At 39.5% G+C, this 19,599-nt stretch overlaps 1 protein-coding gene and 1 long non-coding RNA gene across 3 annotated transcripts in view; both read right to left on the bottom strand.

The window, feature by feature from the left end:
• LOC125776582 (uncharacterized) overlaps positions 1-3,799 on the bottom strand; it is a 187,825-nt gene extending 184,026 nt beyond the window's left edge. Inside the window, exon 1 of the long non-coding RNA XR_007421831.1 lies at positions 3,010-3,799. This is a non-coding gene — a long non-coding RNA (uncharacterized LOC125776582). The remainder of the gene's footprint in view (positions 1-3,009) is intronic.
• LOC105224060 (uncharacterized) overlaps positions 1-19,599 on the bottom strand; it is an 89,190-nt gene that overhangs the window by 31,255 nt on the left and 38,336 nt on the right. The window lies entirely within an intron of this gene.

The raw sequence follows: 19,599 nt of genomic DNA, 5'->3' as shown, positions 1-19,599 counted from the left end.
TGTTTCTAGAATTCACATACATATGTATATTCTGACAGAATTACATATCCTAATGAGGTAGCTTTAAAGATACAATCGATATACTTATTGTATGTTGGTCAAACTAAGATATTGGTTGTCAAAAAAGTCTTGCGGTATTTTCGCTAGTTGGCGCTGAAAGCGCGTAGTTCTAGTTTTATTCGTCGCATCAGGTCATGCTATACCTTTTTGGAAAGCTCATTTCACGCGCTAACACGTGTTTGATTGATTGTCGTTTCTTTTAAGTCGTTCGTGAGTTATAGCGTCGCAAACAAGGAGCAAAATAAAGAGAAAATACGGCATATTTTACAGTACGACTACGATAAAGACAAAAATGCATCTCAAGCCGCCAATAAAATTTGTGCAGTTTATGGACCCGATACAGTTTCCATTTCCACCGCACAACGATGGTTTCAACGTTTTCGTTCTGGTGTAGAGGTGGTCGAAGATGCGCCACGCTCCGGAAGGCCTGTCGTCGAAAATTGCGATAAAATCGCTGAATTGGTCGAAAGAGACCGGCATAGTTGCAGCCGTAGCATCGGTCAAGAGCTGGGCATGAGTCATCGAAAGTTCATTTCAATTTCAATAAAAATAAATCAATTAAAATACCGCAAGACTTTTTTGACAACCAATATCTTGTGTCCTTCATAGAAGATGATATTTCGCCTTTTTTTATTTGAAAATCGTTTGTCAGTACGTTGAAGAATAATTGTCTTCAATATTTTTTGATACAGCTTTATCAGTTATTGTTAATATCTTAATATTATTGTATGATGGAGTCTTTTGGAAGCGGTTTTATTTAGCCTACATGCTTTTGCAAATAACACTAGTTTACTGTCATTTTGCAACTGTGATGTTAGAGGCTGTTTCTTGCTACTTTGGGTAGCTATAAACGAAAATGATAGTAAAAAATTTCCTAACACGTAGGATTTTTTGTATTGTTGTAAAGCGGTGTAGGAATCAAACCACCACAATTTGCTAAAATGACGAAAATAGCTGTATGTGTTGGAAAATGTTTGAATTCAAATTCGTTATCAGGACACCTCAAATACGCCACCGACCTCAGTGGCAAATTTTTCCCACAAAATTGTTGTGTAGTGTAATCAATCCACGGTATGCCGTAAATATGTTTAAATATGGGTAAAGCCGTCCTATATATGTATATGTGTCTAAGTAACTTAACACATTAGTGCTAAAATAAGCTTATTCATAAGTGAATATGTTTATTTAAAAGCTTGCACGAATATATATTATATAACGCATATTTAGTAAAATGTAAATATTTGTATGTATGTATGCGCTGAAATGCATTGATATATGTATATGCATTTGTGTTATCGTGTGTAAATAAATACACACATAAAATTGTGACGATATTTTGTGGCCCTTTCTCACTGTCAGAGTCATTTGAAAGGCGCTGTTGGGGATGAAGGTGGAGATGACTGTGACGATGATGCCAGCTTGGAAAAATTTTTAACAACTTGTTGGTCGATATGAAACCTAGAGTGGAATGGCCTTTGTTGGCTACAGAAAATTTATGTTGCATTTACTGTAGCATATCTTCTTCTTCTTTTCTGGCGTAGACACCGCTTACGCGATTATAGCCGAGTTAACAACAGCGCGCCAGTCATTTCTTCTTTTCGCTACGAGGCGCCAATTGGATATACCAAGCGAAGCCAGGTTCTTCTCCACCTGACCTGGAGTGAAGGCCTTCCTCATCCTCTGCTTCCTCCGGCGGGTACTGCGTTGAATATTTTCAGTGTGGAGTGGAGTGTTTTCGTCCATTCGAACAACGTGACCTGGCCATGTCCGTCGAACGTCTCGGAGAGCTCTTTCCTGATCCTGACGCAGCTTTTGGTGTTGCTCAACGTCAGTTTACACAGCCGTATTAGTTTTACGGGGATACCAAATTCAGACATCGCGGCATAAAGACAGTTCCTTTTCGTGCTGTCGAAAGCAGCTTTGAAATCGACGAAGAGGTGGTGTGTGTCTGTAGCATTCATATATGTAAGTAGCTGTCATTAAAACTCACTGATCAAAATGAAGTTCTTGTACAGAAACTTTTTTGTTTGTATAGGGTATTCTACTCGTAGCTACGTTGCAACCGAAATTACATTTTTTTCTTGTTTTTTGATATATGTATATAAGGTGTAAAATTCACATAATTAAGCGCATTGTTCACTTTCACATTGCCCACTTCTAAATAATATAATTTAAAAATTAATGAAAATATTCAATTAGTTTAAATTTTTAAATTTCCTTCAGGGTGTGTACCTTTTATATGTATGTATTTAAAAAGTTCTACTGAAGCATAGTTGTTATTGTTATGTTTGACGTTACTGTTCTCGATGCCAGCACCAATACTGTCAATGTAGATAGAGGGAAGAGATGGCACACTTGTATATTTGGTGTAAATAAATAGAATTTGATTAAAGGGTAACTTACCACTTTGGCGCCATGAAATTTTACGTAGCTCACAAAGCTAACTAAGTGTTTGTTGCGCGCAAACTTTCAGTCACTCCTACTTCGGTACTTTACGCTCGAGCTGAAATATACATATTTTGATATCCTCCGCGTTTCCAACCACTTGTTTATTATAATAATCTTCTTCCTTGATTTTTCTTCACTTTTTTCAAAAATGTGTTTAAAACTGATTTTTTTTTTGAGAGTACTTTTCATTAAAAACCAGTTTTAAAGCAGCTTGTCGTGAATATTGGTACACAGCTGTTTTGCTACGTCGGCTGCAAAGAAGATTTTGAAGGCACGTGCAGTCTGAATGACTCTATAACGTTATAAATATAAATATACTTTCATATGCATGTATATACTCTCGTACACATACCTCAATTCAATATGCATGTGATACTAAATATTAGGTTGTAAAATATCTCCCTTCTGTCTTTTTGTCTTCTGAATCTCGCGGTTATGTATAAAGCGCTACCGAGCTCGTATCTGGCAATACTATACATCTTTGAAAGGTCTTGACATAACCTACAAAACGACGCTATGCATGATTAGTTTGGATATTGCGTTCAACAGTTATAGACGTGTAAACATGGAGTTCACTAACGCCGAAATTCGCGTTATTTTAAAGTTTTCCTTCGTTAAAGGCAAATCCGCTAGAGAAACGTTCCGTGAGATTAATGTTGTTTTGGGGGATGGTACTCTATCACTTCGAACTGCGGAGGAATGGTTTCGACGATTCAGAGCGGGTGAAAACGACACCATGGATAAGCCAGCCGGCGGAAGACCTGTGACGACGAATACCGATCAAATCATGGAAAACATCGAGTTAGACCGGCATGTGGCATCTCGTGACATCGCCCAGAAGATGGGAGTTAGTCACCAAACCATTTTAAACCATCTGCAGAAGGCTGGATACACAAAAAAGCTTGATGTTTGGGTGCCGCATGATTTGACGCAAAAAAAAACCTTCTGGACCGAATCAACGCCTGCGATATGCTGCTGAAACGGAACGAACTCGACCCATTTTTGAAGCGGATGGTGACTGGCGACGAAAAATGGATCACATACGACAATATCAAGCGAAAACGGTCGTGGTCGAAGGCTGGTGAATCGTCCCAAATAGTGGTGAAGCTGGGATTGACGACCAAGTAGGTTTTGCTGTGAGTTTGGTTGGTTTGGATGGGAATCATTCACTATGAGCTGCTCCCATATGGCCACACGCTTTATTCTACCGAACAACTGGACCGCTTGAAGCAGGCGATCGACCAGAAGCGTCCAGAATTGGCAAACAGGATGGGTGTAGTGTTCCATCAAGACAATGCCAGACCACATATTTCGTTGATGACTTCAGAAGCTACGGGAGCTCGGAAGGGAGCTCGCCGTGCCACACCGCCCTCAGCGCGTCCCAGTATTTGGCCTCTAAAGGGATCGTCGTGTTGCAACAGCTGTCAACATGTCACCTTGTGGCTTTTTGTTTCCTAAAACAAAATCGGTGGTTAAAGGAACCCATTTTGAGTCGATTACGGACATCCAGGCGGCCGTGACGAGGTACTCGCGGACATCCCAGTCGAAGCGTTCCAGAAATGTTACGAAGCATGGAAAACGCACTGGAATCGCTGTATAGCTTTCCAAGGCGACTACTTTGAAGGGCATGGCAGAGTTGTAGAATAGTTTTCAAATATACGGTTTTTATAGAATCAGTCTCATTACTTAATTGTCATACCTCGTATGAGATATACGACGACATTGACATAGTTCAGCGAATTAAAAGACACCGGCTACGCTGGCTAGGTCATGTCGTCCGGTTGGACGAAAACACTCCAGCTATGAAAGTATTTGACGCAGTATCCGCCCTGGGAAGCAGAGGAAGAGGAAGACCTCCACTCCGGTGGAAGGACCAAGTGGAGAAGGACCTGGCCTCGCTTGGAATATCCAATTGGCGTCACATAGCATAAAGAAGAAACGACTGGCGCGCTGTTGTTAACTCGGCTATAATCGCGTAAGCGGTGTCTATGCCAGTAAAGTAGAAGATAAAATGGTGGTTCTCCATTCCATTCCGTGATGGGTGGTAAAATCTCTGATAAATAAAATATGAATTTCAAGTACCTTTTAATCATACATATGTATGTATAGCATTATAATACATTCCCACTGAAGTATGTATGTACTTATATCATAACAAACATATTATGTACATATATATATGTGTGCTAGACGGTTAAGGTGTTTATTGAAATTTGCTCAGTTTTACCCTGATTGTTAATGTCAACAATTTACTGAAGTGTAAACAAGCAGACCTCATCGACAACTCACATCCATAAAATATTTGTCTCCAAGTTCACATATCTTCGGGGGAGATTTCGCTAATAATGTATCCTTAGGCTGTCTTAGGTTTGTTATTGTACACGCATTCTTCAAACAAACGGCGCCAAGGAAGCTATAACAAATACAGCCACAGTGAAAAAGGTAAGTCTTAAATCCTTGACATAAAAAAATTGCGGCACGTTTAATTCAATCTATTTCACTCGCCACTAGGGTTCGCACTTGCCTGGAATCCTTAACAAGCTTCAAAGTACTTAACTCGTATTTTAATCATTTACGATCAAGGCTTAAGCTGTACAACAAAAACGAAAAAAATAACCATAAGCAAACATACAGAGGAGAATGTCAAAAGGCAGAGCGCGTGAAAAGAAAGAGGCAGCAAAGCCTGCGGTTATTGAAATTCTGATAACGCCGCTTAAGTGTGGAACAATTTAAAATAGAAAGGAAAACAACGAAAAAAAGCCTTACGAACAAATACAGTTATTATAACAATAACCATCATAATCGCACAATACCAATGCAGCGGATGGGATTTGCTTGTGTTAGCAGCAGAACAAATTCACTTGACTTTTGGCCTCACAGTGGCAGCAAAGCGAGTAAATCCAGCGGGCGTGTCTGCCTCGCACGAATGGCCCACTGACGTTTGACGACGGAAGTCAGCCAACAGCTCGCGTCCGTCAGATGTCAATAACAATGCGCCACTTTCTGCATGCTGATCAAGAGTCGACCGCAAAATTGCCGACAAACAACAACAAATTGCTTCCAATCGCTAAAGCCGAAAACAGATCCAAACTTACATACACACAGAACGTACATACATATGTACACACGTATATAAAATATTTTGTACATTTCCTAACATCTGATGGCTGCCGACTGAAAGGACGGTTCAACAAAATTTGGAGTTGATCCGTAACTGTCTATTTATCAAGAGACTACTTTGAAAAGCTCCGTCAGGATTGGGAAAGACTTCTCCGAGCCGTTCGATATCAAACGTGGTTTCAGACGATGCGACTCCCTATCGTGGACTTCTTTAATCTTCTGCTGGAGAAAATAATTCGAGCTGCAGAACTTAATTGAGCAGGTACAATCTTTTATAAGAGTTCACAGCTGCTGGCGTGCGCCGATATTATTCTGCTTTCTCCAGACTGGATAAGGAAGCGAAGAAAATCAGTCTGGTAGTAAAGGAAGGCAAGACGAAATATCTCCACTCATCAAACAAACAGCCGTAGCACTCGCGACTTGTCTCTCACTTCACTTTTGACAGTCATAACTTCGAAGTTGTAGATAATTTCGTCTATCTTGGAACCAGTATTACGCCAACAACAATGTCAGACTCGAAATCCAATACAGAATAACTCTTGCCAACAGGGGCTACTTCGGAATGAGTAGGCAATTGCGAAGTAAAGGACTTTTTCGACTAACAAAGACCAAACATGAAGAAGGCATGGACGATGACAATATCTGATGAGTCGACGTTACGAGTTTTGAGAGAAAGATTTAGAGGAAGATTTATGGTCCTTTGCGCATTAACAACGGCGAATATCCCATTCGATGGAACGATGAGCTGTGGAGAAGGACCCAGCTTCGCTTGGAATCTTCAATTGGCGCCACCTTGCGAAAAGAAGAAACGACTGGCGCGCTGTTTTTAACTCGTACGAGGTTTCTACGCCCGAAAAGAAGAAGAAGAACTGGTTGCAAGAGTATAAAAATCCAGGGTTGCACTTCAAGTGCTGCCTGTTTGTTTGATCATCTGGTAAGTATTAGTTTATGCGATTTTCTGGAGCGTTACGCTTGTCGAATCGAAAACAGCTGGTGCCTTCCTGTTCACATATTCTGCACTCGTCAGTAAAAATTTCTAATTTCGGGTCTAACCGAACATTTTGTACCCAAGGAATTTCGACAGATCAATGGTGGGGGAAATACTTTCAAGTATTACAATATTTCGTATTAAAAATGTTGTGAAGGAATTTCACTTTCATTATCCGAAGAAATCGTAAAGTGATTACAATCCATTTGGTTTCCTATTAACTATATTACCAAGGTTATGTCCAATTTCATTCATATTCTGCGCTAAAAGTCTTAATTTTAAAATTGTCTACTTAAATTTAACATAATTTTTTTTAAGGTCAGGTGAAAATTTAGTTGGAATCGAAATCCTTGTTCTCTTGCTGTGATAAAATCTGCACATATTGTGTTACCTTTACTTATATTGACCAATACATAGGCTGCTATATATATTTCTGGACTAGGCAACACTAAGTGTTGCCAGGTGCAATCTGACATTTTATAGCACTGTGAAAAACTGGTACAACGAATTCAATCGTGGCCGACGCTCGCTCAAAGACGAATTCCGTGAAGGTCGTCCAAAACCGGTCGTTGTGCCAGAAAACATCGATGCCGTACGTGAACTGATAATGCAAGACCGTCATGTAAGATACCTTCAGATAGAGGCATGCCTATGCATTTCTCCCACCAGCATACATTCGATATTGCATAAACACCTGGTCGTAAAAAAGGTTTGTTCTCGTTGGATCCCGCACAATTTGACAATCGCTCAAAAAAAGGCTCGTGTGGATTGGTGTAAAGAAATGCTGAAAAAATACGATCGCGGTGCTTCAAAAGACGTTTATAAGATCGTCACAGGTGACGAATCATGGATCTATGCGTATGAGGCCGAAACAAAACAGCAATCGAACGTGTGGGTCTTCCAAGACGAGATAAATCCAACGAAAGTTGTTCGTGGAAGAAGCACTTCGAAGCAAATGGTCGTCTGTTTCTTCGGCAAAACTGGTCATGTGTCGACTGTTCCGCTTGAGAAACGTAGGACGGTCAATTCTGAGTGGTATACCACCATTTGTTTGCCTGAAGTCTTCGGAGAAATTCAAAAAACGAACAAGAGATGACGAATCATTGTGCACCATGACAATGCGAGCTCTCACACATCGGCTCAAACCAGCGCCTTTTTGACCGGCCAAAACATTGAATTGATGGGTCATCTGCCGTACAGCCCTAACTTGGCACCCAATGACTTCTTTTTATTCCCACACATCAAGAAAATAATGCGTGGTCGACGATTTTCGTCGCCAGAAGATGCTGTTGAAGCATTCAAAAACCATGTTTTGGAGGTGTTTCAATCGGAGGGAAAAAGTGTTTCAAAAATTGGTTTGAGCGCATGCAAAAATGTATAAATCTTGATGGAGAATATTTTGAGAAACAATAAAACCATTTTCGTTGATAAATATTCCTCTTTTCATTATTAGGCCAGAAATATATATATAAGCCCTCGTATTACTGAAAATACTCATAAAAAAACTACACTCAGACGTAATTTTGTACCGAAACGTAAAAGATATCACTCCAAATAGTCCTGTAGCATTGTTTAGACTCAATGTTTTCTTTGTAAATGTTCAAATATATGTTTTTGTAATATGATTATTGATTTTTTCTTTACATTTTGAAAAAACATGCTTTTTCCTTCTTTTAAAAAAATCTGATGTGATAGGGCATGTAGGTGTCTTCGCGTTTAAAATAGTAAAAATTGGTGATATTTGTGGCTCAAATACAAACAACGTACAAGAAATTTTCATTTGTCGGCCGGTGTAATATTACTCATGTCAGGTTGTTGGCTAAAACTGTGATAAAAGTGCGTTCCACAATATAATGGAAGCGCTGGGAATATTAATCGCTGCGATTAGGAAAAAAAAATTAAGATGTTTTTAACGGATATGTTCTTCTATTGAATTAGTGTACTATATACATATATAAATGCAATATATAAAGAGATGAATTTTTAGCTTAAAACATTTAAGCTTATTCTGTGTTTACAATCACTATTGGCTATGTAATAAGGATTAATGACAGAAACGCAATTTTTTAGATTGAATTCATCGATAACAATTACCTGCTTAGGGGTGGGTGTGTGTTAAGAACACCCATTTCGCATTCTCCCTTATCAAACCATTCTTTGATGTAACTGTTACGATATTCAGGTCAAGAAAATGGATTCAAATCAGGTAAGCGCGAGAGCGCCTACATACATTCATAAATAGCATGCAAATCGGCTAGACCTTTGACCATTCACACTTAGAGAAGTTTGTGTAGCGTAAACATTTTACCAGAAAGCTTGTTAAACTGATAAGAAAGCATCGGCGGGTAATTTATATGCAAATGCGTTCCGAAGAAAGAAAAAATTTAAAGTTTCGATTAGACAATTTTTTTCCTTTTTTGTTTTATCATTGATTCGATTATACTTTTTTCTTTTACCGTTGGAGATAACGAGAATGTGAAACTTTGATTACATTACAATTTCAAATGATTATATTGTAGGCGTTAATTTCTGATTGACACCTCTAATTAATACAAGTGGGTTTATGTGTGTATGAGTATACCATTTGTACTATATATCATGTATATAGTAAACCATATTTATTGTGTTAGAGCGCTTAATTAAACAGAGGATAAGGGTTCCCTTCCCTTCTATATGAAAATATGTATGTTAGATAAGTAACGATATCGATATTTATTTTTATCTATTGTCATGAAAATATCACAAATTTCTAAGAGAAACGTTCCGTGAGATTAGTGGTGTTTTGGGGGATGGTACTCCATCACTTCGAACTGCGGAGGAATGGTTTCGACGATTCAGAGCGGGTGAAAACGACACCATGGATAAGCCAGCCGGAGGAAGACCTGTGACAACGAATACCGATCAAATCATGGAAAACATTGAGTTAGACCGGCATGTGGCATCTTGTGGCATCGCCCAGAAGATGGGAGTTAGTCACCAAACCATTTTAAACCCTCTTCCGAAGGCTGGATACACAAAAAAGCTTGATGTTTGGGTGCCGCATGATTTGACGCAAGAAAAAACCTTCTAGACCGAATCAACGCCTGCGATATGCTGCTGAAAAGGAACGAACTCGACCCATTTTTGTTTTGGTGACTGGCGACAAAAAATGGATCACATACGACAATATCAAGCGAGAACGGTCGTCCCAAACAGTGGCCAAGACGGGATTGACGGCCCGGATGGTTTTGCTGTGTGTTTGGTGAGATTGCTTGATTGATTGATTAAGCTGCTCCCATATGGCCAGACGCTTAATTCTACCATCTACTGTGAACAACTGGACCGCTTGAAACAGGCGATCGACCAGAAGCGTCCAGAATTGACCAAAAGGAAGGGTGTAGTGTTCCACCAGGACAACGCCAGACCACACACTTCGTTGACGACTCGTCAAAAGCTACGAGAGCTCGGATGGGAGGTTTTATCGCATCCAACATATAGCACGGACATAGCGCCAAGTGATTGCTTCCTGTTCCTGTCCATGGCGAACGTCCTTGTTGATGTAAAGTTAAACTCAAAAGAGACTTGTGAAAAGTGGCTGTCCGATTTCTACGCAAATAAGGAGGGGGGCTGCTACGAGGGGGTATTATGAAGTTACCGTCTAGATGGAAACAGTTTATCGAACGAAACGGCGCATATTTGAGCTAAATCCGATCACTGTAACACTTTTTATAAAGAATACTAGCTAACCCCGCAGCCGTTGTCCTGCGTGAAATATGTATTTTGAAATGAAAATTATAAAGAACGTTTTTGGTTTCTGTTCCGGTGTACAGAAAAGATGGTTTTCCAAATCGTGAGCGCGCCACGGCCGTGTGAAAAACATAGCATTTCCAAATCCTGTTGATTGTCATCTCAAATGCAATTTTTACTGGAAACGGAATAGGTTCGAACTGAAATGGCAAATCGTTTGAACTCAAAGGAATTCGTAGGATCAAGCATTCTGTCTCCTTGTATTCGATAGGTGCGTCACAATCAGTCGGGTTCCATTACACAGTTTCGGCGCAGGAAGATTGGGAAACATAATAACGACGGATCCTACTTTGAGACGCACGGCGTCGTCTTCATTGTCAAGACGATCGATCGATTTGTATGAGCGCAAGTCTCCCGGAATTTGACTTTGAAGCTTCTAGTTTAAGTCAACAACATCGGTATTTTTGACAGCTCACATTACACGTGCAATCATCTTTTGTGAATTGATAAACGGCGGATGAAATTGATGTCAAACCACAGGAAGTATCAACCGGAATTGACGCATTTAACCGCGTTCATTTATCAATAGCAACCGAAGGTAGAAACAATCGTCGTTTTTCGGGTGGATTGTGTAAGTTCGTCCTAAGGAATTAGTTGATAACACACCTGGATGTCAATCTACTGGTTGGCTTTGCTTTTTGCGTAACTATATCTTCGACGATGCATTCCATGCATAATATCAAGGTATTTCCGAATAGAGCAATGTTCTCACAAACGGATCACTGACGAAAGTTGAGCAAAAACTCGTCAATGTTAATTTTGTTGCTGGCGGTGTTTCCACCAGCTGTATTGTATTCTCTGGGTTGAAATACACTCTTTGGCCATTCTCCGAAACGTTCATGAATTACAAAAGTAAATATCCTACAAAGCGCTTTATTGCAGTTCATGTATCGTCCGTACCGTTCAAGACCAATAACCGCCATATTGGTTCCTTTGGTGACGTACTTACAAAATACGTTTTACGATTACACCAAACTGCAATTGATATGACTTTTGAATGTGAATTAGATAACAGTGGCGAATATGGTACGATCCATGTGTTGTCAACTTCGATACTCAGGCCTATAAATTGAATTCTAAATATTCTGCCATTGTCGTCTGGTGAGCGAACGCCGATAGAGTGGATATCCATAATTTCTAGTTTGTGTTTCCGAAAGAAAAGTACGCGGATAGTATTTCATGCATTTATTGTCAGACATACAAACCGAAGTGGGGTTGTGGTGTTCATCAATTTGATCTGGTGTAACCACTTTCCACCATCCAAAGAAGAATTTCAACAGAGTACATCTAGCATCTAACAGCACCATATATGCGTTGCTTCAAGATAATGTCCATCGAAGCTGTTGAAAAGTCTTGCACGACATCGTGACGATCGCTTTGGGAGTACTCGTTCATGTGCCTTATGTTGATGCCAAAAGGAACGCCGACCGATATTAGATGAAAGGCATACAGGTTTTTTATTTCTAAACCTTTCCCGATCCATAACGAACAACCTTAAAATTTCATCAACATTGGTTCAGCCGTTCTCTTAGCGTTACTAACGAACAAACATTCATTCGTTTGTATGAGGAAAAGAAAAGGGCTGTTTCTAGGGCTTTTCCGGCAATTATTCCAATTTTTTCTCGGCAGATATTTATTTATAAAACTGACTCAACTGACATAAACAGCTTCTGTAAACACTCTGGCATCACGCTAATTTTTCTCATCAGAATTAATGACAGTTTTACAGTTGTGATGATCTCCGCATGGCTATCGGCGTGTTCCTCTTCTGACAACGCGCTCTACAGGTGGACGCGGGTTCTTCTTTTACAGATGAAAAAAATGTTCATTTTTAAAGAAGATTTTAATCAGCGAAACAACAAAATCGACAACTACAAAAGACGCAAAAAAAGTTATTCCAAAGGCCTAACGTTGTCACCATTCAGTTGTTGTAATGGATTGGTGGGATGTCTCCTCTTCACTTCCTTGAAAAGGGGCAAAAGTATACAAGCAGGATTTTTTAGAACGCGTGGTAAGGTAAATCAGTTAAGTAATACTCTCTTCGATGGAGAGCATTGGATTTTAATAAAGACTTTACTACAGCACACAGGACAAAAATCACGCAGCAGCGGCCTTAAACCAATATTCTTCATAAGTGCAGATGATTGGTCGGCTGGAAGTCCTAACATGAATCTGTACGACTACAGTTTGCGTTCAGAGTTAGAGAACATGACCTGTAGAATACTCTACAAAAATTTGGAGAGTCTCAAGAAACCTTTGGTTCCAGCAGTAGAACTGTGCGTGCTTCTATTGATTAATGACCGAATCGTTTAAGGGCTTGTGTAAAATCAAAAAGTGAACATTTAGAACGAGATTTTGTAGATTTTTGTAAAAAATGTATTATACAAGTAGTTTTCTTTTAAAAGCAGCATGTACTTTTAACCTAACTTGTGACGGGATTATTATGTATGTATGTATATTCACACATTGTGGGTCGGCGTATCTACCGTATAACCAGAGATTCAGTTATTTTTAGATGGAGACATTTGAATATTCATTTCAGCGCCATAAATAAATTTAAACAAGGAAAAATATAAAAATAGGAAGGAGTTTTGCTGGCTTTATTCATAGTGATTGCATAAGTATGTTCTTTTATATAAATACGAACGTATGTATACGAATATGTGAGTTTGTTCGATTGTGTGTGCGCTGGAGCAAACACTGCAAATGAGTGCGCAACTGTGTACATAAGTATGTCGAATCGGTTTAATAATGCCGAACTAAACCGACCAGCAAATCGGTTGTAAGTAAAAACTTCAGTGACTGTGGTTACATATTTATGTATGTACATCCCCCACCTTCTACAATTTGTTGGGTATTTTTAAATGTCTTGCAGCTTGTCTCTTTATCTTACGCCATGTAATAACATGCAGAGCAACCAGAGTGAACTCCCTCCACAAGCAATAAGAAACAATAAAATCTGCTAATATTTGCATAATGGCCTTCGTCAAGCGCCCGGGGTGCAGCCATCGACATCGTAAACACTCGAAAAGCGCAGTCTTACGAATGCTGAAATGCTACAACCGACGACGGCTGCAGGCCACAAGTGCTGTTATCCTTCAAATACTTAAAAATATTATCTGTCAATTTGTATTTGGCACTGTCGCCATTTAAATCCGCATACTGTACCACGCACCACCATCATCGCACTCTCCAGGAGGCTTTCATGGTCCAGATTGGTTGCAACTGTGGTCTATTACGAATGCAGATGTCAGTTGCCCTGCCAGTGCAACTTGTTTACACAATAGACTGACATTTATGTATGAACAGTTGTTGTTGTTGTTGTGCAACCAACAAGTGGCAACTGTTTTGAAAGTGACATTCCTCCATTTGAGCGGAAAGAGAATCTGTCAGGATTGAAATCATATTAGTTATTATGGGCTGCCCTTAATGTTGAGCTCCCACTTTTTGTTTTCGCAGCAACTTGTTGAATTCATTCGACTTATGTTAGCTTCTGGGAAAGACAGCTTTGACCGTCAAAAGCTTTAAGAACACGACAAATTGCTAGGATTGAGTATTATAAAATAGACGAGGTGAATTTCTCATAGATGCCCTTTCCGTGATACTTCTAATCTATTAATAAACATGTTAGTAATTTTCTCATAATATTCTATAAAGTGGTTAAGCAATCAAAGATTTGAATAAATATGGATGTCAAACGAAAATCAGAGAAATGTTAGTAATTCTGTTGAAGGATTAGGCCAATTGACTATTCTGAACATAATTTACTATACAAAATTATAAAAATCTCTTTCTCAATTCAAATTCAAATTCTCTCAAAGCTGAACTGATTTCAATCATTCGAACAACATGACCTACCCAGCGTAGCCGCTGTCTTCTAATTCGCTGAACTATGTCAATGTCGTCGTAGATTGTATCTCATACATCTGATCCTTCTATCGAGTGCGATATTCAGAGTTGCCATCGGAGATCATGAGTGACTTGTAGAGTCTTATTTTGTTCGTCGAGAGAGGACTTTACTTCTCATTTACCTACTAAGTCCGAAGTAGCTCCTTCTGGTAAGAGTTATTCTGCGTTGGATTTCGAGTTTGACGTTGTTGCTGGTATTAACGCTGTTTTCAAGACAGACGAAATTATCTACGACTTCAAAGTTATAACTGTCATTAGTAACGTGAGAACCAAGTCGCGAGTGCGACAACAGTTTGTTTGATGACAGCAGATATTTTGTCTGGAGAAAGCAGAAGTAATGGAGCGGTTGTTGAGGCCAATGATGAGGCTCTTGTAGAAAATTAGACCCTCTCTATATTCATCTCCGGAGCTCGAACTATTTTCTCCAGTAGTATATTGAACAAGTCATGGAGAATGGAGTCTTGTGTAGAAGTTCAGGCAAGTGTGGAAAGTTCTCTGAACGCCATTCACTTGGGAGTGGCCAGAAACGATTCTTTAAAGTATGGGTTAAGCTGCTGACGACATCTGGTATTAAACCAAGTATCCTCTGGGTAGCCAAAGAACATCCGTTTGAATGCAAGCCAAAGTTAGAAGGCGAAACATCCCCTCCGCAGGGTTGTGCGCTGGGTTTAGGACCTGCCATGTGAAAAACGCACCCAAAGAAAACTAATCAACAACGACTAAATGGATAAACGTCTAGCCACAATCCGCATCAAAGCAAAGTTCCTCATTTTATTGCTGATTTGCGTACACACCCGACGGAAGAGAAGGACCATGTGATCAAAGATGTGTTCTATGAGCGCTTGGAGTACCCCTATGCGAGCTGCCCCGCCACGATGGCCAAAGTTGAGGCTGATCGACTTCGCCGTTCTACTCTTGTAGAACCCGCAGAGGTGACATAGTAACCGATGCCCAGAGAATACATACACTTCTCCAGACTGCTAAATGGCAGTGAAGGCACAACATCAGTAGATGGTGAATCCAAGTATCTAATCGATGACGATAGAGAAAACGTTTCATTGTTCGAAGATGAAAATGTCCGATTAGAAATTACCTAACTGAAGAATAACAAAGCAGCGAGGGTTAATGGATTGTCGGCTATTCAAACACAGCGGCGAAGAACTGATAAGGAACATGCATCTTTGTAGAATATGATCGGACGAAAGCATGTCCCATGAAGGGAATTCAAGTGTGCTATGCCCAATCCACAAAAAGTGAGATCCCGCAATATGGGCCAACTACCGTCGGATAAGCCTCCTCAACATCGCATCTAAGGTTCTATCGAGCGTATTATATGAAAGATTGAAGCCCACCATCAACAAACTAATTGGACCTTGTCCCTGTGGCTTTAGACCTGGAAAATCAACAACCGACCAGATATTCACCTTGCGTCAAATCTTGGAAAAGACTCGTAAAAGAGAATCGACACTCACCACTTCATCGTCGATTTCATAGGTGCCTTTGATAGCACGAAAAGAAGTTGCCTTTATGCCGCGTTGTCTGAATTTGGTATCCGTCTAAAACTAATACGGCTGTGTAAGCTGACGTTGGACAACATCAAAAAGTCCGTCAAGATCGGGAGGAACCCCTCCAAGCCGTTCAATACCAAACGAGGTTTCAGACAAATCGACGCCTTTTCGTGTGACTTTTTCAGTCTACTCTTGGAGAAAATAATAGAAAAGGTACCATCTTCTATAGGAGAGTACAACTGCTGGCGGACGTCAATGATATTGATATCAATTTCAATTTATAAATTCTATATTGTAGGGTCATTTTTGGCCAATACGGCCTCTCATGGCCTTTCGAATGAAATTGAGTAAACCAGTACTTGACCGATGAATATAATCCTTATGAAATTTGCACAATATTCTAGTCAAGATTGGAACCTGAAGATTACTTATAGAATGTTTGGCTCACTCAGTCAGACCAAAGGCTTGTCAGCCTGGCGAATGTCAAATAATCAAATAAATTTGTAATTACTAAAGATATTAAAGTACCTACTGAATTTCTATTGCCCATTATCAAAACTTGCGACCTGAATTCGGAAAGTGGTCTTCTTCGCGCGGGATAATTTAGGATGTACGAAATATTTCTCGAACTGCGAGGTCCTTAAACCACTATATAGGTTAAACGCCTTTATGGCTGCTTATCAGTAAGAAACTTTTTCATATAATAAGGTAACAAACCGTTAATTACTGATTAGTTATACGTAAAACTTAATTTGATGTTTTCCTTTTTTCGACTATTTTCGAAATATAATTTTATTTCAGTATCGTATATCTACATGTATGTATGTATGTATTTCTAATACATCATCGTAACAAAAATTCATAAATAATTATGGAAAAAGTGAAGTAAACTAAACTTTATCGCAGAAATTTATCATATCCTGATTTTATTCTAATCTTATTTTGATAAACACAAATGCTTCGTTATCACTATGCTAACTTTTTATATTTAGAAAAATCTATGTACTTTTTTTGTCTGTATATACTGTATATACAAGTATATAGTATTATATAAGTACAATTACGGGCATTCCATAAGTGCTAGTATTGTGGACTGTTGATAATGATAATGTTTTCCATTCAAATCGATATAACATTGGCGTAATTTCGTGCGCATCTAGACTGATGTTCTAGACTATATTTTCGATATACTCGTATTTATAAAGATATATACATATGTATGTATGTACATATATACTTATGTGTGCCTATATTGTGTACTTGAACTAAACGTACTTTTATCAATAATTGGGAAATATTTATTTGTTATTTTTTGTGACGCAAGCATAATCATTTTATATGGCATGTGTACATAGGAACAAAGCAATACTTATTTGAATTACATAAGAAATAAAGTCTCAGTTCTCAGATACTCTTAAAAATATATTTAGCGGTTTTATATAGCCTCATAAAGTTATAGGTTATAGCAAAATGAAAACATAGCTTTGAGAAGAGTAGAGAGAGAGTAATTGTCATTTTTGTATATAACCCAACGACATTTTTCTTTAACCATGTGTAAAAATTTATGATTTTATGATAATCATTCGAGATCATTGTAGAATTTTGGGATAAATTTTAATCTCTTGCCTTGGACTAAAAAAAATTAAACTTTTAACATGGTTGTGATTATAAAATATGCACAATATACTTAGTTGCGGTAGAGGATAGTAACTCAAGAATTTAAAAATATCACAGTACAATCCACAAGCTTACACAAAGCCTTAAGCTACCTACAAAGATCATAATATACGTATGATGGTTTGAATAATATAATCATATGCAAGACGCTACGCAATATAAGTTCGATGGTTAAACCATTTCGTATCTAGGTTTCGTTATCTGATACCTATCTGTGTGGACAATACAAAGTGTTTATTGTTAGAAATTTAAAAGATTAATAGCGATTTGGCTACCGTAAGAAAGAACATTTCCCATTCAAATCACATTTTATTCTTCTTTACTGGCGTATTACTTATGTATATTTATTGGCCCCAAATGTATTCTAGATTGCGCAGATCAAAGTGTTTCAAAAAAGGATTTTCAAGGCTGATAGTGTCTGTTTTGGGGGGACGCAACTTACGCGATTACAGCCGAGTTAACAACAGCGCGCCAGTCGTTTCTTCTTTTCGCAACGTGGCGCCAACTGCCAAGCGAAGCCAGGTCTTTCTCCACCTGGTCTTTCCAACGGAGTGGAGGTCTTCCTATTCCTCTGCTTCCACTGGTGGGTATTGCGTCAATACTTTCAGAGCTGAAACGTTTTCGTTCATTCGGACGACATGACCTAGCCAGCGCAGCCGCTGTCTCTTGATTCACTGGACTATGTCAATGTCGTCGTATAACTCATACAGCTCATCGTTTCATCGAATGCGATATTCGCCATGACCAACGCCCAAAGGATCATAAATCTTTCGCAGAACTTTTCTCTCGAAAACTCCTAAGACCAACTCTTCAGATGATGTCATCGTCCAAGCCACTGCGCCATATTGCAGGACGGGGATAATGGGTGACTTGTTGAATTTGGTTTTTGTTCGTCGAGAGAGAACTTTACTTCTCAATTGTCTATTTAGTCCGAAGTAGCTGTTGCAAAAGTTATCCTGCGTTGGATTTCCAGGCTGACATTGTTGGTAGTATTTACGCTGGTTCCAAGATAGACGTGAGAGCCAAGTCGCGAGTACGACGACTGTTTGTTTGACGACAGGAAATATTTCGTCTTGCCCTCGTTCACTGCCAGTCCCATTTGCTTTGCTTCCTTGTCCAGTCTGGAGAAAGCAGAACTAACAGCGCGAGTGTTAAGGCCATTGATATCAATATGATCGGCATACGCCAGCACTTGTACACTCTTATAGAAGATGGTATCTTCGCTGTTGAGTTCTGCAGCTCGAAATTCTCCAAAAGCAGGTTGAAAAAGTCGCACGAAAGGAATCGCCTTGTCTGAAGTCTCGATTGGTATCGAATGGCTCGGAGAGGTCCTTCCCGATCCTGATGGAGCTTTTGGTATTGCTCAACGTCAGTTTACACAGCCGTATTAGTTTTGTGGGGAGATCAAATTCAGACATAGCGGCATAAAGGCAGCTCCTTTTCATGCTGTCAAAAGCAGCTTTGAAATCGACGAAGAGGTGGTGTGTGTCGATCCTTTTTGCACGGGTCTTTTCCGAGATTTGAATGGTGAAAATCTGGTCGATTGTAGATTTGCCAGGTCTAAAGCCACACTGATAAGGGTAAACCAGTTTGTTGACGGTGGGCTTTGAACTTTCACACAATATCCTCGATAGAACCTTATACGCGATGTTGAGGAGACTTATCCCACGTTTCTTGGCGCAGATTGTGGCGTCTCCCTTTTTGTGGATTGGGCAGAGCACACTTAAATTCCAATTGTTGGGCATGCTTTCGTCCGACCATATTTTACAAAGAAGCTGATACATTCTCGGTCAGCAATTCATCGGCTACCGCCGCTTTGTTGGCGGGCAATTGCTATTTGAACTTCTTCATGGTAGAGCAATGGAACGTCTGCTCCATCGTCATCGATTGGGGAATCGGGTTCGCCTTCTCCTGGAGTTATGCTTTCACTGCCATTCAGCAGGCTGGAGAAGTGTTCTCTCCATAATTTTAGTATGGTCTGAGCATCGGTTACCAGATCACCTCTGGGGGTTCTGCAAGAGTATGCATATCACATATCACGGTTTTTCCAGAGTCGGGCTTTATGATTGAAAGTATTAGCATTTTGGTCAAAACCCTTACCAA

This window comes from Bactrocera dorsalis, chromosome 1, assembly GCF_023373825.1.
Source record: "Bactrocera dorsalis isolate Fly_Bdor chromosome 1, ASM2337382v1, whole genome shotgun sequence".
Taxonomy (NCBI): Eukaryota; Metazoa; Arthropoda; class Insecta; order Diptera; family Tephritidae; genus Bactrocera; species Bactrocera dorsalis.
This window is presented reverse-complemented; position numbering and strand designations above follow the sequence as displayed.